The 20,252-nt window shown below is 37.7% G+C and overlaps 1 protein-coding gene across 1 annotated transcript in view; it reads right to left on the bottom strand.

Annotated features, from left to right (window-relative positions):
* Positions 1-20,252, bottom strand: part of fto (FTO alpha-ketoglutarate dependent dioxygenase) — a 402,707-nt gene that overhangs the window by 103,268 nt on the left and 279,187 nt on the right. The gene's annotated exons all lie outside the window — the stretch shown is intronic.

Genomic DNA, 20,252 nt, shown 5'->3' with positions numbered 1-20,252 from the left:
TTAATTCTCCTTGAGATGTGTTGAGAACTTGACTGCAGCCCATCTGTGACCAACTGAATTGACTGGACATCTTTCAGAAAGGCCCACACCTGTATAAAGGTCCCACAATTCATACTGCATGTCAGGACAAAAACCAAGACATGTAGTCCAAGGAACTCTTTGTAGACCAAACAGATTAAATTATGGCAAAGTATAGCTCTAGGCATGGGGATAAAACCATTTCTAAAGCTTGGTGTTCCCAGCAGCACGGTGGCCAATAATTATGAAATGGAAGACGTTTAGAGCTATCAGGGTGCTTCCTAGAGCTGGCTATCGAGCCAAACTGAGTAACCGGGCAAGAAAAGCCTTGGTCACAGATGTTACCAACAAGCCAATAGTCACTCTAACATAGTTTCAGAAATTTTCTGAAGTCCTCAGAAACCTGTTGGAACATCTCAGCAGCACTACATCAAGCAGGCACTTATGGTAGACTGTCTAAGCAGAAGCCACTCTTGAGTAACCGGCATACAACAGTTTCAAGGATTCTGAGGGCATGAGGAGAAAGATTGTCTGGTCTGATGACACAAAACTTGACCTCTTCGGATAGAACTCAAAGCGCTATGACTGAAGAAGATCAGGCACTACTCATCACCATCCTAATACCATCCCTACAGTGAAGCATGGCAGTAATGTCATCATGCTATGGGGTTGCACGGACAGGGAGAGTACTCAGAATTGAGGCAAGAGTGTGAGATCCTTGAAGAAAATTTGTGCAGAGTGCATATTCATGATGGAGCAACAGTTTGCCTTTTAGCATGACAGTAACCCAAAGCTTACAGCTAGACACTCCCCATCCAATCTAGCAGATCTTGAGAAGATATGCCATGATTAATGGGTTAAAGTGTCCAAAGCTAGGTACGGAAAGCTTGTAGAGACTTGCCAAGAAGGCTCAAACCTGAAAATGATGCAAAGGGGGTTCCTACAGAAGTACTGAATTAAGGATTTGCATACTTATCTGAATAAGAGATTTGAATTTTTGATTTTTAATATTTTTGCAAAACGTGCTTTGATTTTGTCATTGTGGGTTATTGAGTGTAGATTGATGGGTAAAAATAGCAAATTGAAGCATTTAAAATTTAATTTACAACACAATAAAGTATGCAGAAACAGAGGGATCTTAATACTTTCAGAATCCAGAAGAATCTTGATATGTAATTAAACGATTTCAAAAAGCTCTGAGAAGCACAAAAGGCACAGGAGGCAACAGGCAATCCCAAAAGCAAACATTGTCCCAATACAATATCAAAGAGAGCAGTCGAAAAGTGGAACAAAAGATGTAAAAAAATCTAAAAAGTCAGTAATAATCAACAATAGCAATGAAAAAAGAGAGCTCACCAACCACCTAGAGCTTAAAAATGAAGGTTTGGCCCAGCTTTTATGGGGCTCTGGGTGGTACCAAACGTGTGACTGATGAGTGGGTCCAGTTTTCTGGGGAACCAAAAAAGTCTCGAGTTAAAACTCAAAAGCTGGACATGGTATGTGCAGACTATGCATCTGCCTTCTTGATTGGTTCTTATGTTGGCTTCCTATTCTCTGACAGTGCAAAACCAAATCCTACTATTAATTAATTAATGTTTGTTATAGTCTTGAGGTTTACCTCTAAGTGTCCACAGCTTGTCTTCTAATCTCCTTTACTACACATGAGATATCATGTAACACTCCAAAACAGCTTTTTCAGTTAACAAAGCATTAGCACAACAACACTGAACAGATTGCTAATGAGAAGAGCTTTGGGGTTAAGGGTTAATATAGTGACTTTAAGGAGGAGCAATGGAATTGCAAAGTGCCTACACAGAATTTACATTGAGTCCTCCAGGGATTAATAAAAGTGCCTGGTGTAAGCAGGACAAATGTGTTAATGCAACAAGCAGACTCAAGCAATCTTTAATTTCTGCTGAAGTTTAGACATCAGCACTTCTGTTTTGATGGAGTTATGAGGAAAAACACATTAGAATAAAACAAATGGCAAATCTTTATAATATAATAGGAAATAACATCTATACTTGACCTCTGCTCAATCAGAGATATTTCATATTATCTCCCATCGAGAAAATCTAGTCAGAACCACCATTTGGAGAACATCAACATGTGACTCTTATATTTGTGTCTGATAAGGTAAAACTGCTCCTGTAATTTTCCACATAAGAAACTGAAAGAATATCTATTAGCTTTAAGTTCTTTGAAAGTGGTAAGATAGATTTTTCATTTTATCAAAGCATACTTTTAAAATGCCCCAGTTGGACTAACAATATAAACATGTCACCGTACTATAACGTATAGTGACAATAAATTTGATTGAATTGAATCAGACCTTGTGCTCTTGTCTCTCAAATATCAGGATCCATGGCTATCAGGAGAGCAACTCCTGAAAAACCAATTAAACAAAAACAGTTTGTAAGGCAAAAATGGCAATTTCTGTAAGATGTTTAAAGTATTAGGAAAAATGTCAATGCAGATGTGTGCTTTAAAGATCCGGCAGTGTCCTCAAGTTTAAAAACGTGTCAACTGAAACACTGAGCTCTGAAGCCCATCAATAAATGTGCTGAATCAACTGAGACAAAAAAATGCTGTGAATGTTGAATTTCATATTATAAATAAAACGTGTATCATTGAGGTAAGTGTTTGGAGTTTTTTGATTTTTTTAAAATTAAACAATATTTTCCACTATCATTAATGATCATGTTAGCACTTAAAAGCAAACGTACACACTCACCCAGTGCACTGAATGAACATCCTAACCAGGAAAAATGATCTATTTATAAAGTAAGCATGTCATTAAGTAAAAGCAACAGAAAACCTGTCATAAAGAAGGTGAGGGAAGTGACCTGCATAAGGAGTTAGCAAGCCTCTGGCAGAGTCACCCAACCTTCTCTGCGCAAATGCATCACGGTGACAAGGACCCGAGAAAGGGACAGAGCAACTCCATGAAATCTTGCCTGCAGAACATTTATTGTCATCTCTTAAATGTCACGTGAAGCACATTTTTTTAGCTTGCTTTAGCAGTGTTTCAGCTAAGTTGTAAAGTAAATGAAGTTTTATTATAAATTGCTTGGATTACTATGAAGATTGATGTTGGACATAGCGTACTTTTAAGTCTCTGACTGCAATTACAATCTCCTGCAATTATCCCAGGCTGTTAATAGCACAAGATAGCATGTCACAGACCACCAAGTGCCTAATTTATCATTTGTTGTTTCTTTTTTCCCCCTTCACAAGTGCTTGTGCTATACTGAATGTATAATCGTGTTGTACACATTTCCCAGTGGTACAACAAAAGGCAATGCAGGTGCTGACTCAAACAAACTAAAAAGGTATGATATTGACAAGCCGTCCACAGACCGGTAATGAACGCAACGCCAAAACCAACAGCTCTAAATTACAGCTCATTAGAGAGGTGGCTGGCTTTCTGCACTGTAAGACATGGTCTTGACCTGCTCAAGGAAGCAGTATGGCGGAGTTAACAGAGACACTTAACTTTTAGAACTAATGGGCTTAAAATCAAGAGCTCAATTTTCTGCTAGTAGGTTTTTCCATATGTCTTTGACATCTGTAAGTAAAGCTGAGGGTATACATGTCCACTCTGATAGCCACAGCTCACCAGCTCTTTTATCAAGATACTTTTAAATTGATTTAAAAATATAGCCAAGACATTACCTGGGTTGCCAATGGCCATTACTGATTGAAATGACTGACTTTAATTTGTTATTCACGTATGGCTGCAAAGCCCCATTTTCAGTAGCCATCCTTTCAGTGTCATAATGGTAAACTCCTTTAGCTTTTTCTGAATTAGTCATACTAAGTGGTTATTAGAGAAACCATTGTACTTTCATTAGCATCGCTATAACCTGTTATTCTGTACCCTTGGGTTGCAAGGTACTGACATAAATGGCCAAAATGAAACAGCTTTCTTGAGAAATATGATTGGGAAGGCCAAGATGTAGAACAGAATAAGAGGAAAAGGACATCAGACTATGTAGTGTACAAAACAAACAGGTCCTCACTTGGCTTCTGTCTTAAATACACACCAAGGTCAAAAGAACACAGACAGTCTGCTTTTGGAGTTGGGAGGCTGCCTAGGGAGAGGCTTATTCCAGGCAAGCTACGGATGGCCCTGGCCTGGTTTATGGAGTCTTAATCGAGACCTCACACACTTTCATATTTGGATTGCACTCATTTCAAAACAAGGATCAGTCGTGGACAGGGTGCCATGCACACTCATGTCCTCACTCAGACTTAGGCCAATTTGGAACTGGCAATTAATCTAATTGTCTTTAGGAAACAATGAGTGCACACAGGAAAGTCCATGCAGGCACAGGGAGAACACGCAAATGCCTCAAGAACGGCAATGTGGCATTGGAATTCAAACCTACAATCCATGTATGATTTTATTGGAAATATTTGATATTGCCAATATCAGAGCTGGGGGTCAAAGATATTAGGGTAAACCACTAATTTAAATGTAAACTCTGATGGAAATCAACACCAAACAAAATCTGGATTAAGGTAATCACTGCCTTTATTATATAATACAAACATTTTAAAAAACAAAAGAGAGAAATTTACAAAATATGTAAAAGCAGATGTATAATGTTACTAGAAGAAAACAATATCAGCTCAATATCTGAGATATACTGTGTTAAATAGTGAAATCTTCTTTTGTTCATGTAACTTTGATGTTGGTAATGGAGTAATGTCAAGACCCATCAGTTAAAAGGGCCATTATTGCGAAATGAACAGAGTATATGCACTGATATCTGTGAGGATGTGTGCAGTTGCATGAGGCACTTAAGGGACACCAACAGCTGATCAGAAATAACAATACAATATACAATATATATAGTACTACTGTATATAGCATGATTCATATTTTAGTTAAGAAACCGTATCGTGAGTAAAGGAAAACTCTACAACCTACTCAATTGAATTCATCATCCTGGGTGCATCCTGTGGCATATCCAGCAACAACAGTTGGAAGGAAAGAACCAACCATGTAAAGGCATGCAAGTCTATCACTTATTCAAACAGCTACAAAAGGGCCAAGACTCCTGTTAACGTACACATCTTTGGCGATGTTGCAGAATGCCCATGCAGACGTTGGAAGAATGTGCAAACCCCACACACGACAACTGGAGCCATGAGACAGAAAGCAATTCTGATCACTGTGCTACCTTGACTCCCATATATAAAGCAAATAAAGAAAAAATAAATAAATAGAGTCTGATAAAATGTGTTTTGATATATTGAAAAGAAGAATAAGCAACCCAGACTAGAACAGAAAAGACATTCATACTGTACAGCCTTTAAAGTATACCTTTCTACTGTAAATACCTTGTATCTTTAGAAGTACAACACCATAGTACAATTTTACGTACATATTTTGCAACTGAAAACCAGGTATATAAAGGGATGTATTGGAAATCAAATAACAGGACAGATGAGGGGATTGAATGGGGAGCCTAGCAATTTAAAAATCAAAGCTTTAGCCAACAGAGCTCAAGGCCCAAGACCAGGATGTAGACAGACCCTGACAGATCACCCATGGCTCCAGTGTTTAAGAACATCAATTACATGAGAAGCAAAATAAACCAATAAACAAATGGAAGATTAGAGCTCACTGTCAGCATTTTAGAAAAGTGTTGTGATGAGCTAAGTGGATTAGATGAAGTGAACTCGACAATGCCACCAGACTGGATTTTAATTACACATTTCATCGCACTTTTGTCAGAACGACACCTAGCTCTGCTGATAGTTAGCTATGGTCTATGGAGCTTTTATGAGTCAATGTGATTTATACAGGTTATTAAACACTATTACAAGACTAAACAGAAAATAAACGAAAGACACAAAGCCAAATTTAAACCTCAACAATAGGGGCTTTCTATTTTGGCACGGATGAAAGACAGGAGAGCTTCAAAGATGTTGGTAGAAGTCCAGTGTGCACTCAGTTAGCCACTGTCTCTCGATGTTTTTAATCTAATTGTACACATGGTTTCATTTTAATTTGAATTGAAAGCCTCATGTTAACAAACCATAACAGATCTGTCTAATCCGGCAGCACAAAAGAACGATGCATGCCGCATTCCTCACTGATATAAGAAAGCTTTCTCTTTTCGAATCTTTTCTAATTTGCATATAGAATACTTGCTGGAGGTAAAGCAATTTATTAAAATCTCCTAGAAAGAGGTACTTCTTTTTATTTTTGTGTGCCATAATAGCACAGTTTCCAAGTAAGTACTGCATAAGACGACTATTAGACTACACTACAGTGCTGCTACCAAAACTAAGTGACCAGGATTCTTTTGAAGACTTTGGACAAAAATAAAGATAGTGACTCACATTATTTTTATGTTTTAATAACATAATTCAGAAAAATAACATTTTCAGCACAAACAAATTGCCACTAGAAAACAGACTGATTAGGGAGGGCAAATACAAGTAAGGTAAAAACAACGAAAATGACTATCACTGATGCCAACATAATATAATTTTTGATCTGCCATTTTATTAATTCAAAACAAGTAGAAAAACCTTTTTACATATGAAAGTATAAAATATCAAAATAAACACACTAATGTACCTACACAAAATGCAGTAAACATAAGAACTATAAAAATGTTACAGATCAACCCTAACACCATAACAAAAACTCTACATTCATAGTGAGCTTTGGCTCAATACACATTTTGGATCCTAGCCCTTTCAATTCTTCCAATAAAACAAATCATGTACAATATCAAATACTGTAAATGGCAGAATGTCTTACACACATGAAATTATGTGTTATTAGCAAAACAGCGATTAGCAATTCCAAAAAGAAGAATTTCACTGGTTTCTGTACACATTAGAAAATTTGCAACACAAACAGGCCATTCAGCCCAAACAAGCTTGTCCATCCTATTCATGTCCCTAAAGTCTCACCCTTCATCACACTACTGGTCCAATTATAACACATGTCTATGGTTGTTTGAGTGAAGAAAAATGTTTCAACATTTTTGCAAAATCTGTCCTTAACACGTTTCAAACTGTGACCCTATGTACTTGTTGAAGAATTTATGTCAAAGTACTAAAAGGGATCCACTATACTAATTCCTTTCATAATTTAAACACTTAATTAATGCCCCCTCTTTAATCTCTATTACCTTAACTACAAAAAGGTATAACTCCTTCAGTCTCTCCTCATAATCTCATATCTCTGTGTCCAGGAATCAGCCCAGTTGCCCTTCTCTGGGCTTTCTCTAGTGCTGGTATGTCTTTTTGTAATATGGAGAACAAAACTGAACACACTACTACAGGTGAGGCCTCACTAGTGTATTTTATTATACAACTTCAGCATAACCTCCAATGAATTGTCCTCCACACCTAGTGATATATAATCTCACATTCTAGGAGCCATCTTGATCACTTCTGTCCACTATCTGAATTAGATAGTGATCAGTCCACTATGATTCTCATATTCTTCGTATAAGGGGTACTTTCAAATTTCATACTTCCCAGTGTATTCACACCTCAAATTTTTATTTTCTACATGTTATACTTTACATTTACTTACGTTAAATTTCATCTGCCACAAATTGGTTCAAGTCTGTCTGCTGTCCAAGTCTTTCTGTAACAATTTATCTGATTCTACATGATCTGCCCTTCCAGCAAGTTTGGTATTATCTGCAGACTTAACCATCTTTTTGATGATATTCTTGTGCAGATCGTTTATGTATATTAAAAAGAGCAGCAGCCCCAGCACTGATCCCTTAGGGCAACCACTGTTAAAATCAGCTGATTTTGAAAAAGCTCTTCTTCTCACCATGACCTTTTGCTTCCAGTGTGTCCCCACATGCACACTTGAATTCATACTTCTTTTAGTTTGATCACTAACATTTTATGTGGTGCCTTATTAAAATCCTTCTGAAAATAAATATAAATAATGTCATATGCACCTCTCTGACCGTATCCTCATGTTGCTTCCTTATAGAATTTCACTGTATTAGTGAAATACGATCTTCCTTGTCTGAACCCATGCTAAGTATTTGTTGACACTCCTGTTCTAGACATGTGCTGTTCAATCCTTTCTGCTTATTGGCCTACAGTTACCTGGATCAAACCAATCACCCCTTTTATACAGCAGGATATTATTTGCAAGCCTCCAGGCTTTTGAAATTTCCCCAATGTGCAAAGATGTTCAAAAAATATGCATCAAAGGTTGCTAACTTCCTTAAGCACTAGAGGATAAACATTATCTTGTCCTGCATATTTGTTATATTTCGGCGTATTTAATCCAAGCAGTACTTCTCCCTCTTTCAATTTACAAGTCATTAAGTACCTCCTTAGTAGTCCCTGATACTTTTTGAAGGTTATTGACTTCTTCACAAGAATAAACATCAATGAAATACAAGTTCAAAGCATTTACTACTGCAATGTCTGTATATTCTAGCCTGTGCAATAACAGTGCATATAAAAACAATGCAGCAGAAGTTACTTCATTCACAATAAGAATATCAAGAAACTTTAACTTTTAAGTTTGATTTTATTATATTTTTGTAACTTTATTATGTGGTAATTCTCCTCATTTATACCTACTGTACTAGTTCCAGGCCCACTCCCCCTTTACTCATGTGTTTATGTTTTATAAGACCCAATTTTCAGAATGCCACAGAATAACACAAAATGTATAGTAGGTGACAGGTAAAAGGGATGCAGTTATGTAATGTTCATGGTGATGATGTGGCCACTGTCCCAAAGCTGGCTTCAAGTCCTAATTCAGTCACCGTCTGGGTGTTTTTTTCTGAGAAAGTACTCTACTTTGCTTTGCTTTCCCTACTTATCCCTATTTGATAGGCTGACCAGATTTTCAACGTTTCAAAACAGGACACAACTCATTATTCAAGCGAGTGTGGTAGATGCAGATTAAATCGAAGAGCTTTCTCACCTTGGAGCTGCATGCGCCATGTGAAAATTTAAATTGAATCAAAGAGATTTTTCACCCCTGGGGTTTCATTTGCACTTAATAAATGACTAGCCAACTAAAAACAGGACAGTTTATTCAATTCCAGGGTGCAATGCATAAAAACAGACGTCTGGTCAGCCTACTAAGACATGTGTTAGGTTGATTGTTGTCTGTAAGTTGGCTTCTTGTTAGTAAGGATGCTTTGGGGTGATCTGGTGTCCTTTCTAGGGTCGGATTCTGCTTTGCATTGGATGTTAAGCCCCCTTAAAATGAAAATTGGAATAAATGGGTTAATACAATTAACTAATTAATTTTGATACAATATATTTTCTTACATATATGTCTGGAGCTCAAATCCTGTTCTAGTCACAGTCAGCATAGAGTTTGCTGTTTTAAACGTTCCCTCTGCACAAATTTCCTCAGATTTCCTCCAAATTCCTAAGGCATGCAAGTCTAAATTGGCCCTAACTGAGTTTGTGTGGATGTGTGACTCCGACAACACAATAGTGTCCCCCTCGGCCCTGGTTAATTCCATGCACCTGTTGCTGGCACCATAAATGAATGAAGGATGAAAAAAGCAATTTTCTTTCCAATTGTATTTAATTTTTATTAGTGTGGCCTGAAGGGGGCACTCCAGCTCCCCAAACCCAACATAGAAGACATGGACACAAGTCCAGTAACACACAAAGGTTTTATTCTTTGGGAAACTGTTCCTAATTGCTTCCCACAGCACCAACACTGTACAGATAAGCACACAGCAATGCTTTTTTCTACTTCTTTTTCATCCATTCTTTCTTTCTCTCTCTCTCTGCCTCAGCTCCTCCAGGCAAGCTTTGTCCTCCTCCTCCTGACTCTGGTTCTGGAAGCTGGGGCAGCTGGTTCCTTTTATGCAGCACCCGGGAGTACTTCCAGTAATCCATAAGTGTTGTTAAGAAGCAATTTTGGGTGAGGTGGGAGCCCAAGAAAATAGGGCTCAGCAATCCCTGCAGCTCCCCCTGGCGGCATCCACTGAACTAAAGAGGGCTGAGTCACCAAACTCCAAGCTCCATGATGCACAGAGTATACTGCCCTGAGCATGCTCTCTCCCCAGGTCCTTCCTATGTGAAGGCGACCCAGCCGGATAAGGGTCATCACCATCTGCCACAATGGGTATTTTTTAAAACGATGACTTTCAGAAAACAGATGGATAAATATGGTCATTATCGTCATAGGGAAAAAGAATACTGACACTCTTACTTGCTTGCTCGTGCTAATCAATAGGCAACATATCTCCACTCTCAGTCTGGCATCATGATTAGTAAGTGAGAAGTACTATCTAACCCTAAGCTTCTGTCTTGATTACCTGAAAATTTTTATATACAGATAGATAGTCCCTAGGTTACGGACATCCGACCTTAGACTTGAGAACGGGGACGCAGCTGCGACGCATGCACCTCAGTAACTGCCACTCCATCATCTTCGGCCTGGGGATGCTGCAAGCGGTGGCAGGAGGGGGGCGATTTTGCTGCTTGCACAGTGTAGTGTCCCTCGAGCGGCTCCCGATGGCAAGAGGTGACCCGTGGTCTATAGTCACTGGGGCCACAGCTATCGCTCGTGTGCAAGATGAAGGCTTAATGGGGCGGTTTGCTGCCCACCCACTATGCAGCCGCAGCTACTGCTCCTGACTGGATGCAGGCTGGATGGAGCAGAGGGGGGAGTTTCACTGCCTGCCCACCACACATGGCTGCACCATTCGTTCTAGGTGGACGGCTGGTAATGCTGTAAGCGGTGATCTGGTTGTGGCTAAACGGAGGCCATTGAGGATGAACGGTGGAGGCGGGGGGTAGCATTGTGGGCTACCTGATGAATGGGGGCAGTGGTGGGTGATTCACTACCCGCCTTTGGCCGCACCGTGTTTATTCTCAGTGGGTGGACGCTGCAGGCAGCATACTGTAGTGGAGGTGATTGTGTGGTGGGTGGGTAGTGAACCGTCCTTCGCCACCCCCATTCATTCTCAATTGCATGCCTGCTTGTACTGTTACGCACATAACAGGAAGTTGTCTCTTGTCAGTACATCAGACGTGTTGAGGACGGGTGCCTTCCTGTGGTGATAGCGTGTGCAGTGCTGTGCAGAAGAGCTTAATCTTTTGTCTTTACCCTTCAAGAATGTCTCTGAAACACAAATCTGATGCAAGTTCTGGTGATACAGTAAAGAAGAGAAAAACCATCACCATTGTAAATAAAGTGGAAATAATAAAAAGGTCAGAGAGAGGTGAAACTCCATCATTCATTGGAAGAGCACTTGGTTACAGTCAGTCAGCAATAGCATTTATTAAAATAAATAATGTACCTGTTCCGACTTACATACAAATTCAACTTAAGTACAAACCTACAGTCCCTATCTCGTACGTAACCTGGGTAACTGCCTGTATTTAAAAAATATAGAAAAGCACAGCTAAGACTCATTCTTTGTCAAAGACATTCCTCTCTGCATTTCATGAAAACTATGTTACAATGCATACACTAGCTAATTAAGTATCACTACTATTACCAGTTTAAAAATCAGAGTTGATGTGGTATGGATCCGGGCATGCACGGAATGCATGGTTAGTGTAAAAGAAATTTAAGACTATTGAGGGAAGGGCTGATATGAAAGATAAGGAATAATATAGTAAACGAGAAAATTTTCAAAAAGTGATATCAAAAGAACACACATCAAACAAAGAACTGTGGACCTAAAGAACTGGAGAAAGTGGATGCCTTTGTCCACTGGCCACATCTCAATTCTTACTCTAACAGGAATTTATGTTAGCATGATTTATATTTAACCACAGAGATGACTTTTACTTTACTGTTTGCTTACCTTTACACAGCGCCTTCACAAAATATTCTGACCCCTTCAAATTTTCACATTTTGCTATGTTGCAGCTTTGTTTTAAAATCATTTAAATTCATTTTTCCCCTCATCAAGCAACACTCAATACTCCAGAATGGCAAACAGCATTTTAGAATTTTTTGCAAATCTAATCAAAATAAAAAAAGTATATATCACACTGACACAAGTCTTCAGGGCCTTTACTCAGTACACTGTTGAATCACCTTTAGCAACGATTTTTGCCTGAAGTCTTCTTGGCTATGATAAGACAAGCTTTGGTGATTTTCTGCCATTCTTCTGTGCAGATCTTCTCAAGATCTGTCAGGTTGGATGGAGACCGTCAGTGGACAGTTATTTTCAGGTTTCCCCAGAGATGTTAAATTGGTTTCCAAGTCCAGACCACTCAAGAAGACTCTCAGAGTTGTCCCTAAACCACTCCTTTGCTGTCTTTCATTTGGGGTTGGGGTCATTGTCCTGTTGGAGTGTGAATCTTTGGTTTAATTTGAGGTCCAGAGCGCCATAGGGCTGGTTTTTATTATGGATATCTCTGCTTTGCTCCATTTAAATTTTCTCAGTCCTGTCTAGTCTTTTAGTTTCCAAACCCATAGAATGATGCTGTCACCACCATCCTTGACTGTTGGAATGGCATTGTACAGGTGATGAGTGGTATCTGGTTTCCTCTAGACAAAACTCTTAGAACTGAGGCCATAACGTTCAACTTTGGCCTTAACAGACCAGAGAATATATAGATGCCTTTTGGCAAACTCCAAATGGGCCTTCATGTGTCCCTTACTATGGACATTCTTCGGTCTGCCCACTCTGTCATAAAGAACAAACTGGTACAGTGTTGGTTGAACTTCTGGAAGTTTTTCCCATCTCCTTATAGGTTTTCTGGTGCCAAGCCAGTGAGTCTATTGGGTTCTTGGTCACCTGTCTTAAATTGTTACTTCTCCCCTTATTGCTGAGTTTGGCCGGGCAACCAGCTCTAGGGAGAGTTCTCGTTGTTTCAAACTTCTTTCTTTTTGAGAATTATGGAAGCCACTGTGCTTTTGGAGGCCTTAAATGCCGCAAACATTTTCTGTAGCCTTCCCTATATTTCCTAATCATGCCCAATCAATTGAATTGACCACAAATTTCGAATCTTAACAATGATCAATAGAATGGCGTAAGTCTAATCCAGATTTCAAGTGTCACAGCAAAAAGTCTGAATACTTTTGTCAATGTGATATTTCAATTTTTTATTCTTAACACATTCGCAAAAAAATCTAAAATCATTTTGTCATTCTGAGGTATTCAGTGTTTGGCTTGATGAGGGTAACAAATGAATTTAAATGATTTTATCATAAGTCTGCAACATAACAAAACATGAAAGAAATCAAGGGGTCTGAATACCCTCTGAATGCACTCTACATTTTAATACATAAAGAGCAGATGGAAGAAAAGGCAGAATAGTGTGAATATCTTCAATTTTGTTTAACAATGTGGGACTTTCTGTGCTTTTTTCTATAAGAAATAAATTTACATTAGTAAACAAAACATCACTTGCATAGTGTTGATAATTATTCTTCTGCACATATTTTTTACATATGATACATAATAAGTAAAAAATAAAAAAAAATAAAAAGGGGTGCAGACAGCAGTCATGGATTCTACCACCTGCAACACCACAGTCCTGCACTGGGATTGCCCTTTCCAACAATTAAACTTGAAACACTATTGTGGTTTCTCCAATTTCTTCATCATTCAAACATATATAGCATATATAAAGCATGCATATTATACAGTATAAGCATTTTGAGTGTGTGCTCAGTGAAAAGCACTATACTAGAATAAAGTTGTGTTAAATCTGAATGTCTTTTAGTAAAAGATAAAAAACCAAACTGTTTTTATTCTTTGGGAACTTTAATAGACTTAAACATTTGTGATGTAATTAACATAATAAACAATAAAATTTAATAAATAAGTGCAGACCATTGAGTACATCAATCCTGTTTGTTTAACTAATAGCTAAGTTGTCTCAATACCTCATCCAGATTTTTCTTAAAGGATGTTAGGTTTTTGCTTCAACTTCATGTCTCTTTGGGTAAAGAAGAGCTTCATGTCTTCAGTCTTAAATGCACTTCCCCTTCATGTTCACAGATGTCACCCTTAAGGTGAAAGAATGTTGCTGGATATCCTGTACCAAAGCCTTTGAGGATTTTGAAGACCTGGAATTGGTCTTCACGCAATCTCCTCGATTTGACACTAAACAGGTTTAATTTTCCGAGTCTTATGTGGACATGTCCATAAGTCCTGAGATGCTCCTGGTTGCTCTCCTTTGTACTGCTTTAAGTGCTGTTGCGTCTTTCTTGTACTATGGTGACCATAACTGCTCATAATACTCCAGATGTGGTCTCACTAGTGCATTATATAGTTTGAGCAAAACATCCCTTGATCTAGATTGAACAATTATTATATAACCTAACATTTAATTTGCCTTTTTAATTGCTTTTGTGCATTGCTTAGACAATAAAAATGTTGTGTCAACATAAACCCCTCAATCCTTTTCAGAGGCTGCTTCATGTAGCTCAATGTCTCTAATCTTGTATTTATAATTGATGTTTCTTTTGTTCACATTCTGCACTTTAGACTTTCTACATTAAACTGCATTTTCTAGTTGTTCGGCCAGTTCTGAAGATTGTCCAGGTCTGCCATCCTTCCAATTTTCGTGTCATCTGTGAATTACACAAGTTTACTAAATATACCAGAATCCATGTTATTAATATAAATTAAAAAAAAAAATTCCAAGGACAGATTCACAGTGTTCTCTAATTTAGAAATAAATTTGGGTGGCACAGGAATGGACTAGTGCTCCCTTCAGGGCTGGTTCGTGCCTTGGAATAAGCACCAGCTCATCCTAAATCTGGATTGGAAAAGTAGGTTTTCAAATGGCCAACCAGATAAATGGGAGTTGATATCACCTTCTTTGCATCTTGCTCAACACAGAAACCAAATCTATATGCTCCATGTCCTTGAGTAGGTGTTTTTTAGAATTTGTATCCTGCTATTAGAGTCTAAAATATATTATTACCCACAAAATTCGTGTAGTGTGAGATTTTTCAGAGGTAAAAATGTTTCATTGTGTACACTACCTGCCACTTTAGCAGTAAGGAGACATAGTACGAAAGGTTTCACAGCATCTGTTAAAGTTTATACTCAATTGAAAAAAAGACGCTGAGTAAGCAACAGACCAAACATCCAAGAAGGCTCCTCAAGGTACTCAGGCTTCCGAACACGGCCCAACAATCACTTTGCCAAAGGAGGTTACAAGCATGAGAATGAACAGTGGTGACATGCAGACAGGAGTCAACCTTTTACATGCTAATCACAGCAAATTACTCTAAATAGTTGGGGGTAATTACATATTGCTGCAGTGGCATGCTTTTTGACGCATAATTAATAGTAAACACAGCCGTGTGCGTCTGTGCTACAATTTCAGAGGCCGCTACATCGAATACAGAAGTGGGCATAATCAGTAATGCCACACAAAGGGCAGGTGGTAAACTGGGATTAACAGCTTCTAATTTAAGAGTTGTCTCCAGTTTTTAAAAGGCAGACACTACTGAAATGCAGATAATGGCTTGGTATTCAGGACAGGGGGAGCTGAAGAGACCATCATGTTTTTGGGAAGACTAGTATATTCAGCCCTCTAAAATTTGTAGTGAGACAAGTGTGTGAGAGTATTGTAGGCCTCCCTTTGAAGTCATTATATTCACTGGGATCTTGTAGAAATGCTATATGCATGCTATATGCATATCTTTCGGGGAGTGCCTTGCTTCACAATTGTAAAAGCAATTGAACATGTTGTCCAATTAGGTTTTGGTGGTGGGACAAATTTTTATAACTTTTAGTTTGTTATCATCATGACATGTAATACATATTAATTTGTACTTATATACTGATGACACTTAGCTATCCCAGAACTAAAAGATTATTAATAAACTACTTTAGAAAAGTTAAAATATCAGACAAACGAAAATTCTTTGCCTTTAATTTCAGAAAGAACAAGTTGTGGCAGATGCCTGGGTCGATGAGCTGGCTGGGACGCCTTGGAGGACCGGAAGAGGACGTACTCCCACCTCAGTCCTTGTGGGGGCAGCCACCCTGGTTGCTATGGGGACTATAGGTACAGAGCTTTGAAGCTCAACCCTGTAGGGGCCCGTGGTCACCACCAGGGGGCGCCCCAGTGCCTTGGAGACCCTGAACCTCAGCACTTCTGCCACATCCGGAAGTGCTGGGGGGAAGAAGAGCGGGACACCCGGAGTGCTTCCGGGGATGCAGCCGGCACTTCCGCAACACTGGGGCGTGTCGGTGGAAGATTGCCGGGAAACACCGGGAGCACATCCGGGTAATTATAAAAGGGGCCGCCTCCCTTCATTCAGGGCTGGAGTTGGGTGAGGAGAGGACGTGAGCTTGAAGATGAGAGTGGAGGCGGCCCGAGGAAGGAAGGAAGGCAAAATGTGAGAGAGGCCTGGACTTGGGGTAAAGTGGATTGTGTGGCACTATATACTTTGTAAATACTGTAGATAAACATGTGGTGGTGATTTACAACATGTCTGATTGTCTGTGTCCGGGGCTTAGTCCTCAAAGTCTTTAAATTAAGTAGCATTCCATAAAATAGAAATACAGACAATACACAATTTTTATGGCTTGATCTTCACTTTGGCCAAACCTACATGAACTTTAAGGTGACATTTATGACATGGATTTAACTATTACTCATTACATTTACACACTAAGTTCTGCTTCCTCCATTTTAGAAATATTGCAAAAGATAACATACATAAACTTGAAAAGTTAAATGGTTCAAATGTATCACAAGCAGAATTGACTAATTGACTCATCATTTTCTGATGTAACAAAGCAAACAATTTGAAAACAATGCTTTAAGCAAATAGGCAACAATGGGCCAAGAGTGAATCAACAGGTTCTGAAAGGCCGCACTTACAGGTTGGGTTTGTTCTGGGATGCCATTGTGGTCTCTCCGGATTTAATTAGCCCCATGGCAACCCATTTAAAATCAAAGATTTGACTTTTCCTTTTTTTTTTCTTCTTTTTTTTAAATTCAACATTCACTTCACATCTTCAAGGGAAGCCTTCAGAAGTTACAAGATAAATGAATTAGTTTTAATATTTAAAATGCTGAACTAAAAGTTCGAGTAACAAGAGTCCTAGAATACTTCAAAGAAAAGTTACTTTAAATATTTTAAAACAATAGAAGTAGAGGATATGGTAATACTGCAGTCATGTTGACTATTTAAAATAAAACTAGCATATGTTGTTAAATAAAAATTAGAAATATTACAGTTTTACAGTGCCAGTTTAATATTTAAATCAAACTTTTGAATTACATTAAAGACTTAATAATAATTTATAAAGAAAATTTGAAATATTTAAAACAAGAACAAAAAGGACTTAAACAATAATTTATAAGAGCAGTATAGCAATATTGCAGGTTCACGTAAATGATTCAAAATTTATTTTTAAGTTTTTTTACTTGAACAATAAAAAATCATTTTGAGAAAACAGAGCTAAACTACTGAGCAGCAATTGTCAAAAAGGTAAAGCAAAACTGAAAATGAGAGACAACACTGAAGTGTCAGTTCATACAAGAAGTTCTAAAAGGCATAGACAGATGTTTGTTGTTCCTCAGGGTGAATCTGGAATGCAAGCACCTTCATCTACACATATTACATTTCATTTTATTAGGAACAACCCCACATATCAGTGGATGCAGCAGCATGGACTCTCATTTCTTGTGAAGACTTTAAACTAATGAAGCAAAGGAAGACACGCCACATAGGGTAGTGTCACTAACTAAACAAAATGCTGTTTATATCTCACTTGAATACAAACTGTTATTTTGGATTATTTAACGGTAACTTTAATGTCAACCAGCAGTAAGACGAACAACCTGATTTTGAATTTTTAAGACAAGCTTTTATAGTACCTGTAACAGCATTACAAAAGGCTTTCCAAAGTCACTACATTCATCACAGAAGTATAACATCACAGTGATTTAAAGCAATAATACTCTTGCTTTTCTGATTGTTAGTTACAACATGCTGCTATGATCCACAAGACAATTAAGTAACTTTTAAAGTTAACGTTATAACCAACAGAAGGGCGCTTCGCCTGACATATTCAAGTCCACCGCCTTGCAGTCTCACATAAGTGTGAATAAAAGTTTCTGATTGTGAGCAACAACTTTAGACTGACAGCTACCAGATGCACACTAGTTTTAGAAGAAGAAAAAAAAATGAACCTGAGTGTCATATTTACAGATGTTTTGAGTAGTTAAAGGAATTTAATATGTTGACATGAAATGAATGTACACGAGACACCAAAATAATGCGAAGAGCTTTAGGACTAAATGATCTGCTTGTTGTGTCTATAATGGCTAAGCAGGACAAATGCTTCTTAAATTAGTACACTTCATTTGTAATCATTTTATACTGGATTTCTCTTTAATTTATTCACTACACTTTTGGCCAGAATAAGAGAGATTCATTTTCCTTTCAAGGCAGTATTAGTACAGGCTCCCCTGAGCACAGTGTCTACGCATTTACTATAATTTTTTGAATTTCTGAACTGCCAGAATCCAGAACAGCTGGTTTAATTTTTAAAAGTGCAATAATTAATCAATCATTTAAAGAATTAATTATCTTGAGTGCCCCAATCAATTACTATCATCATCATCATTATCTTCACTGTTGTCATCATTATTAATTTACATTGATAACAACCACCATTTTGCCTGTACTGTCCAGCTTCTGGCCTTAATTCTAAAAATACTAAATGAGTATAAATACAGCTAATACAGCCTTTATTAATTATGATAAAAAAATTGTAAGTCTTATTATGGGATAAAAACAATATATATGTACATCTACCTAATAAAGACAAACTTTATTTATTTTTTTAATTTATGATGATGGGCTAAAGACTAACAGTAGGAGGGTACATTATTAGTATTTATTACTTGGGTATCTTACCACATTTGAGAGGTACAACTGGTTACATTTATTTTGTTCTTCCACTTAGAGCACAAGCAGGTGGAGAGACTTACTTGTGGTTATACAGTGTCAATGGCAGGATTTGAACCCACAGCCTCAGAGTTTGAAGTCTAAATTCTTGAACGCTATACCACACTGCCTGCCACATCAAAAGAATGAAACCTATCAACAAGACTATACTTTAATAAACTGTAAGGAAATAAACATAAACTCTGATAATTTTTTAAAAATTGCCTTAAAAGAACAATAAAATGATTTTACTCTCCACAACAATCTGAAGACACAGTTACCAATGGGTTCCACAGAGTATAAAGTATTTGTTCACATGCTGACTTAATTTCTGTGGTTGCAGAAATAACAACCCTAGTAGAACTTTAAAAGCAGGCATGGCACACATGAAAAAGCTGACCACGGAAATACAAACAAAGCTTGACTTTTGTGATTTGTCAGTTGTCTTAATTTCCACTTTTCTTTGTTTTAATGATGAAACATGAAACTCTCTTAATGCCTACTGTGTTTACATAACCGAGGAAACTATTCAGTTATAATAACACCATTTTAAAAACAAGTCTTGAATCGAAAAATCTCTAAATACTCGCTCAGGCCTGTTTTTTGAAAATGTCAAACATAACTGTGAAAAATCATAAACTGAAAATGAAAATAAACAGAAAAGTTCTTTTTATATATATATATAAATAAGCTTTTGCTTCCAGAACTGAAATCTCAATAACCTCAATCTTAAATCATGTGAGTTTTAGCAAACTAATCAACTTTTCTATAAACTCAAGTTTTGTAAAACAGTCGTTTTCACATTAGATGTCAAAAAAGTTGCATTCAACATAACTGTAGTAAAACATAATTTGGCTGTAATTCACAGCAAACACGTGCCTTCTGACATTTGTGTAAAATTTCCATACCCAGGTGCATCAGGTAATAGAGCTTTTAAAATGAGTCATATTAAAAAAGCACCACAAATCCTGCTGCTTTTCATAATGTAGTGAACTACTAGTTCATTATGACCTTGCTTTCTTTAAATGCTCGGAGTCTTGATGCTCAGGTCAGGATTTAGGGAATAAAGCATTTCTTGTATTACTGTTTCCATGTAAATGGAAGTTCAGTGATGGGGTCAAAAATTTGTTATTGAGTTAAATTCAGATTCTGATTCTGATTCTGTTATGTTAAAAATGTTCAGAAAAGTTGACTATAGCATGGTGCCTGTGTGTCTGGAAACCTGTGGACAATGATAACCTCCAAAAAACACTGATTGATCCTTTTCAAACCTGTTTGTCTTGTTACAGGCTCTTGGCCTTTTGTATGTGGTCCAGTCCTTATCCACATATCCTTAACAAACAGTTTGGCCAATGTA

This window comes from Polypterus senegalus, chromosome 9 (genome assembly GCF_016835505.1).
Source record: "Polypterus senegalus isolate Bchr_013 chromosome 9, ASM1683550v1, whole genome shotgun sequence".
NCBI lineage: Eukaryota > Metazoa > Chordata > Cladistia > Polypteriformes > Polypteridae > Polypterus > Polypterus senegalus.
The sequence above is the reverse complement of the archived record's forward strand: the minus strand, read 5'-3'. Positions and strand labels throughout refer to the sequence as shown.